The 7,446-nt window shown below is 32.9% G+C and overlaps 1 pseudogene; it reads right to left on the bottom strand.

The window, feature by feature from the left end:
• Positions 1–4,956: 4,956 nt before the first annotated feature.
• LOC141491840 (gamma-aminobutyric acid receptor-associated protein-like 2 pseudogene) lies at positions 4,957–5,800 on the bottom strand (annotated as a pseudogene).
• Positions 5,801–7,446: the final 1,646 nt, after the last annotated feature.

Genomic DNA, 7,446 nt, shown 5'->3' with positions numbered 1-7,446 from the left:
GTTATAATTTGCTTACAATTGTATTACAATTTGTTTATAATTGTATTATAAACTGCAAAAATAATAATTTTGGCAATATTAAATAGAAAACTTTTTGCACTGATAAAATCAATGCTGCCAAAATTAGAAGGAAAGCAGAAAGCAGGGAAACAAACTTCATAGCTAAGAGTTTTAATAAAGATCTCATTTCTAAAATATAAAGAGAATTGCATCAAATTTATAAGTATACAAATAATTCCCCAATTAATAACTGGTCAAAGGACATGAACACAGTTTTCAAATTAAGAAATTAAAGTTATTTATAGTCATATAAAAATGTTCCAATATGAAAAATATTCCAAATTATTATTGATTAGAGAAATTCAAATTAAAACAACAATGATGCATCAGCTCATACCTATCAGTTTGGTCAAGATAAGTAAAAGGGAAAAAATCAATGTTGGAGAGCTTGTGGGAAGTTTGGAACTTTGATGCATTACAGGTGGAGTTGTGAATGGATCCACCTATTCTGGAGAGAAATATGGAACTATGTGCAAAAAACCAATAAAACTGTGCATACCCTCTGACCCAGGAATTACAATTCTAGGTCTATATTCAGAAGAAATTATGCAAAAAGGCAAAAGCCCTACATGTTTCAAAATATTCATAGCAGCTCTTTTTGTAGAGCCAAAGAATTGGAAATTGAGGGGATTCCCAACAAATGGGGAATGGCTAAATAAGTTAAGGTACATCAATACTAAGGAATACTATTGTTCTATAAGAAATAAATGTCGGACTCTAGAGAAGCAAGGAATGACTTAGAGGATCTGATGCTGAGTGAAGGGAGTGGAACCAAGTAAACATTGTACACATCAGCAACATTGTGAAATGATCAATATTGGTAGAAGTCACTCCTCTTAGCAGTTCAGAAAGCTAGGGCAACTGTATTAAACTGGCCATGGACTATGTTATCTCCATCCAGAGGGGCTGGTGACTTGGCACAGCACCCACTCACTCAAATACATTTCAGGTATTTGTTATGATATTACCTCTCTGATGTCAGGATCTTCTTTGAGAACAAAGGCCATCACCATCATCATCAAATAAAGCAGCAAACAATATATTTGTATTATTCTTTCCTCATAACATAGTTACATTTGCACATTAAAAGGCTGTTGGGTTGATTTTATCACACAATTTTTCATAGTCATAACACATAGGAAAATATCAAAAAAAATTTCACCTACTGAAACTACACATTGCCAACATAGTTGGTCATTTAACAAATATTAGAATTCCATAATATGGCAAGGTCTTGAAAAAGCATATTTTTAATCAAAGGAAAACAATGAAACAAATTATAGGAAAATAAAGGTCTAAGTAATAATATCCAGTAAAAGGTAAGCACCTAGAGGTCAAAGTGGTGTATATCTTGTTTTTTATCTTTTAATAGTAAATATTTTGCATTGTATTTGCTAATGAATAGTTGGTGAATCAAGGCTTGAGTAAATGAGTGCAATTATTCTGTTTAGAAAATATTTTATTCTTTTTTCATGTAATCTAAATGTATATAATAAATACTGCTATCATATATATACATATATAATGCATAATATGCTAGGATAAAAATAAGCAATTAACAATAAGTAATTAAGCACTTACTAAAACTAAAACTGAAGAACTTTGCCAGTATCTGGGGATACAGAGAAAAATCAAGAAACAAATGCTTCTGCCCTTAAGTAGCTTTCATTTGAATGGTGAATTTAATATGTGCAGAAGGAGCTATATCAAAGGTGTATGCAGTGCAACTCAAAGCTAACCAGAAAAATGAAATTAATTCAAATTTGAGACAACTAGATAAATCCTCGTCAATAGACTTTATAGAAACAGGTATAATAAATTACTTTTCCTCTTGTTTCCATCAAAACACAGTTTAAATATCAACTTCTAGCTCAAACTTTGTGGTCCCTCCAAACTGTACTCAATTACTTTCACATATATTTATTCTATATGTTATTATAAGAATAAAATGTCTTTTTTTGTAGGAATGCAAGTTCCTTTATTGGCAGGGAAACATCATTTCTTTCTTTGGATCTCTGTTACTAACGCAAAAAGATTCATAGTACCTGCTTAGTACATGTTTATATACTGATCATCATATTAATAATATATGAAATAGTAAACTAAATGAGTCTTCTTCATCTTCCTATTAATTTGGTTGCAATATAAAGGCAGCATTATGCATAATGGATACAGACACATACCTGGAGTAGATATTGGACCTATGTTTGAAAAACTTGCATCAGAAAAACAGATTGAGAGCTGAATTGAATTTTAGAAGACATATAAAATTACCCCTGAAATTTTAGAGGAGTAATATTAGGAAATAAATAAATTTTGGCTTCTCCAAGGTCACACAAGCAATGTCAAGTGATTCACAGGAAAAGCAAATATTAAATAAAATAAAATCTCATTAACTCAGAATTAGTATTTAGACATATAAAAATGATTCCCACTGAGCAAAGTGCTTAAAATAACTTCTTCCTCAACAAATTTTAGGGTCTGACTCATGAATAATGAAAATACACTCAGAAGTTCATGGATTTATCTAAACAATAACTTGGGAAATTAAGGATCACTTCAATACGTCCACAATCTTTAGGTCCAATGACTCATTATTATAGGTTAAGGAAATTCTATTTATATGAGACATTAATTTATAATTTTGGCTTCTAGAAAGGATAATGTTTTCATTAACCTCTCATTTTACTTATCAGTACTCATTTATATTGAGTTAACAACAAATATTCATTAAAAATAAGGTTGTGCTTTTATAATATTCAATAATTCTGTTGATTTTGTTATAATTGCCTAGATTGATGCTCATAAAATCAGACTTTAAAGAGTATAATAAAGGAGAAAATCCAAATTTTATTTGCAAAGATTTTTTTCTGTATTCAACAAGAACCAAGGCATTTCATATAGAGATCACCTAGTTCAAGCTCTACTACAGCGTCACTAATTATATTAAAATTATATTTAAAAGATCATTTGCTTTCTTTAAAGATAAAAATAAGACTGCATTTTTATTCAATAAGACTGAATATTCAGCATCCAGGTAATCTATTATGATTATCCTTTCCATATGACACAGGCATCTGAAAGCATTAGATCATTGTAAAGAGTATTTGACATGGAATCAAGAAAGTGTGAGTTCAAATTTTGTTTCAACACTTAAAAATTGTGTGACCATATTCATGTCACTTGACCTCTGTTGGCTTCAGCTGATTAAAAAAATAGTATCCAAGTCTCAAATCATATGAAATAAACTAAACCAATTTATGTATAAAACTTTAAGTACTCTATAAATGCTACCTATATTTATGATCATCAATAGCAATAAAAGAAACTTAATAGCGAGAAACATGATCCCTACTATATTTGCTCTAAAGTTTTGCACTCCTACTGGATATTCTCTTTTTAGGGGACAATCACAAGAAGTCTATTTTTCCATGTTTTTACTTCTTTTCATAACAGGTATCTCAGGGTTACTATTGATTGCTGAATGGCTTGAGAGGAGCCACATTCACCATAGTTGTTCATCTCCGTGTACAATGTTTGCCTGGTTCTGCTCACATCACTCTGTATCAGTTCCTGCAAGTCTTTCCATACTTTTCTTATGTTTAGTCACTCATTATTTCTTTTTTTTAGCAATGAATTGAGATTTATTTTAATTTCTGAGAACATCAACCAGAACCCCCACTCCCAAGTAACAATTTTTAGACTACAGTAAATTGTGAATGCTTTTTAATTAATTGCTAGAAGTTCAAATAACAAAAACAATGAAAATTCAATAAAAAAGTAATGTTTGATGCTTAAAATGGTAGTCAATAAAGTAAAATAAAAAAAATTTCCAGAGTTCACAAATGGGTGATTTAACAACAAAATACATTGAAGAAGAGTCATTATTTTAAAGTTATTACAATAGACAAGAACATGTTATACTTTTTAATCCTTTGCTTTGGATCTTTTAATGTGTAAAATCACTAATATTTTATTACTAAACAATTAATTATAGTGTTGATAAAGTATTTAACTATTAAAACAGAGAAAAACATTAATCCCATGAATTCTTTGGTTTTGTCAAAATAAGTTGTTTAACAAAGAAACCTAAAATACTTAATTTAAATGAGCTATCTACTAATCCTCCATCAATTTTTGTATTTTTAAGCTATAGTTTTCCTCAAGGAATATCAATAGTTATAAGACCAAAATTTCATTTTTCTTTTAACATATTTATTATTTCTATTCCTGAACAGTTTGATCTTTTATGGCACCACATAATGAAGTTAAGGGAAATGATTTAAGGAGAGGTGAGATCTCTTCTAAATTCTCTTTTCTATTTTGATTTATAGATAGGTTGCTATTTGAAGGTCTAAAGCAAATTACTTTCAAGTATATTTTCCTATAATATGTTTGTAATAATATTTTCTTTTAAAAAAACTCTTGTCCAAAATTGAGGTTTTTATTTAGAAAGAAGAAAGGATTCCTCTGGGTCAGTCAGGATTGGAGAAAGTGGGGGAAATGGAAAGGGAAGTGTGTGATGGATACCTCTCAATTTTTAATTCTCTGCTATTACAAAAAGAGTTTATGACCATATTTTTAAACAATCCGTCAGTCTTTGCAGATATTATGATGGCATACTTAGAGAATACTAGAAAATAAACTAAAAAGTTATTTGAAACAATTAACAACTTTAGTAAAGTAGCAGGATATAAAACAGAGCCACATAAAACATCAGTATTTCTATAAAATAGCATCAAATCTCAACTGCAAGAGATAGAAAAAGAGAAATTTCATTTAAAGTAGCTATAGACAATATAAAATACATAGGGCTCTACAAACAATGATAAATTCCGAAAATATAAGAACAAAATTGCAAAACACTTTTCTTTTTGTGTGTGTGTGAGAGGAAATTTTATTTTAATTATTCACCTCAATAGAATTCAGAAAGAACAGATTAGCTCAGTCCAACATGATTGGCAGTTGGAATTATCTAGTGAAGCAAGTGACCTGACTGCTAAGGATTTAACTTAGATGCTTTTAATACTTATCCAACTAACACCTCAAACATAATCCAGAAGAATGTCTTATCTTCCCCCTTTTCACTTGAGTCCCCCAACTACCTCATCTCAATATGGAAATAACTTCATTAAATACGAGTTCCAGAGGAACGGAGCCCCCTGGAACTTGCAGCCATGAGGACAACGCACAACAGAGAAAAGAAAATGAAAACTCCGACAATTTACCAGTCTAATAAAACAAGACCTTTCAATATATTAAGAAATAAATCCAGTTACAAATGCACTATGGGTCAATGGGAAGAGAGTCTGGTGTAATAACTGAAAGTGACTGGTTATTTACAAGATCCACAAGCAGGAAAGATGCACCTCACTGGGTGCTGGCTGTCAGAAGCCAAATGTATTCTCTCCACTGTAGGCCACGTACAAGAATCCATCTTCATCTTTTTCCTTCTCATAAAGTTGTCCCATAGTTAGGCTGGAGTGAGGGACGGTGTTGTCCACGAAGAGGAAGATGGCTTTCTCCGAGGGCAGCTGGATGCTTTTCCTGATGATCCACATGAACTGGGCCACCGTGATGTCCGAGGGCACCAGGTACTTCTGCTTGTCGATGCCCACGATCTGAGAGCCGGACACTTTTTCCACGATCACCGGGATGCGGTCGGGTACTTGGCTCGGATCTTGGCGGACTCCAGCGAGTGGTCCTTCTTGAACATCCACTTCATGGCTGCGGCGGCGGAGGGACGAGCCGGCTGTGGGAGCCCGGCCTCGAGGACAACGGCAGCAGCAGCTGCAGTGGCCGCAGCGAGGCAGGAGGAGGAGGAGGAGGAGGAGGAGGTGAAGGCAGCGGCCGCGGCGGCACCAGAGACAGGACTTCCACCCGCAAGACACTTCTCAAACAAAGACTGATCTAAATAATTGTAAAAGTATGTCAAAAGTTCATGAGTAGGTCAAGTGAAAAGAATAGTTCTATCCGAGTTAAATCATTTATTCAGTGCCATTACAAACTACAAAAAAAACATATTGTGGAACTAGAAAAAAAGTATATTCCATTTTCATTTGACCAATTCTATTTTAAAAGAGTTGTTTTCTTATTCCATTTGTCCAGATGTAATTTTAGGGACTTGTTTTTCGTTTTCATGTTCCCAATTCCATTTTACAAAGACTTATTTTCTTTGTCCTTTGGCTCAATTCTATTTTTAAAGGAGTTGTTTTCTTCAGAAACCTTTGATGTTTCCTTTTCAAGCTGTTGAATCTTTCTTGCATACCTTTCTTTTTTTTGCAAAATTCTTATTTAATTTTCAAGTAGATTTTTTTTTAATTATTCAAGAGACCATTTCGGGCTTGCCACCACTTAATATTCCCCTCTGGGGGCTATACATATAGATATTTTTTTTCCATTATCCTCTTCTAAGATGTTGTTTGGATCTTCCTTTTCACTATGCTAGCTGTCATGATAAGGACTTTCCTCTGTGTCTTTACTCATTTTCAGCCCAGTTCATGGTGTTTAAGGTAGACCTGGGCTCTTGGGTCACAGGTAACTACTTTTCTAAGGTGTGTGTGCTTGAGATCACTGACCTACCCCATGCTGGGGTCTCTGTTTTAAGTCATTTCCCTAATGCACTGGGTTTGCTTTGTCAGTAACCCCCGTTGAATGGAGGTTATTTCATTTACAATTTGCCTTCTATGCTGGGTCAGAAGGTCTCTCAGTAGGCCTACTGTGTCTCTAACTTGCTGAGCTAGGGGCCTGAGTTGGTAAGATGGCCTCCAATTGAGATTCTCCCATTATCTTTTCCACACCCATCTTTGTTGGCTGATGAACATCTTACAACTATAGACAACTAAATTGAAATCCTCCAAGATATATTAAGCTGGAAATTGCTCCAGTAAGTCTACTGGATTGTTCCTGACACTCCAGAATCTGGTTAGTGACTTGATTAATACTAGTTTTCAGTAAACTTAGAAAAGCTCAGGAAGTTCCTGATTTCTGTCTGCTATCTAGACCTTGAATATAAAATCTTAAAAAATGTATGTTAAAAATTATTTTTTATATATTAAAAGAATTAAAAGGAATTTTAAAAATGCTCTAAATCAGCTATTGACTAGAGAAATGCAAATTAGAACAACTCTCACACTTATCATATTATCTAATGTGACAGAAAAGTAAAACCATAATTATTAGAAGAGATGTAGGAAAATTAATATACTTTTTTGTGGAGTTATGAGAAAATCCAAATTTTTTGGAGAATAATTTGAAACTATGTTCAAAGAGCTATAACTCGTTACCTAATCTTTGATCTGATGTTTGTACTTTGTTCTTAAAGAAGATCATGAGATCAGGGAAGTGATATGACTGGACTTGAATTGGATTTGAGTGTGGACGTGC

This window comes from Macrotis lagotis, chromosome 6 (genome assembly GCF_037893015.1).
Source record: "Macrotis lagotis isolate mMagLag1 chromosome 6, bilby.v1.9.chrom.fasta, whole genome shotgun sequence".
Taxonomy (NCBI): domain Eukaryota; kingdom Metazoa; phylum Chordata; class Mammalia; order Peramelemorphia; family Peramelidae; genus Macrotis; species Macrotis lagotis.
The sequence above is the reverse complement of the archived record's forward strand: the minus strand, read 5'-3'. Positions and strand labels throughout refer to the sequence as shown.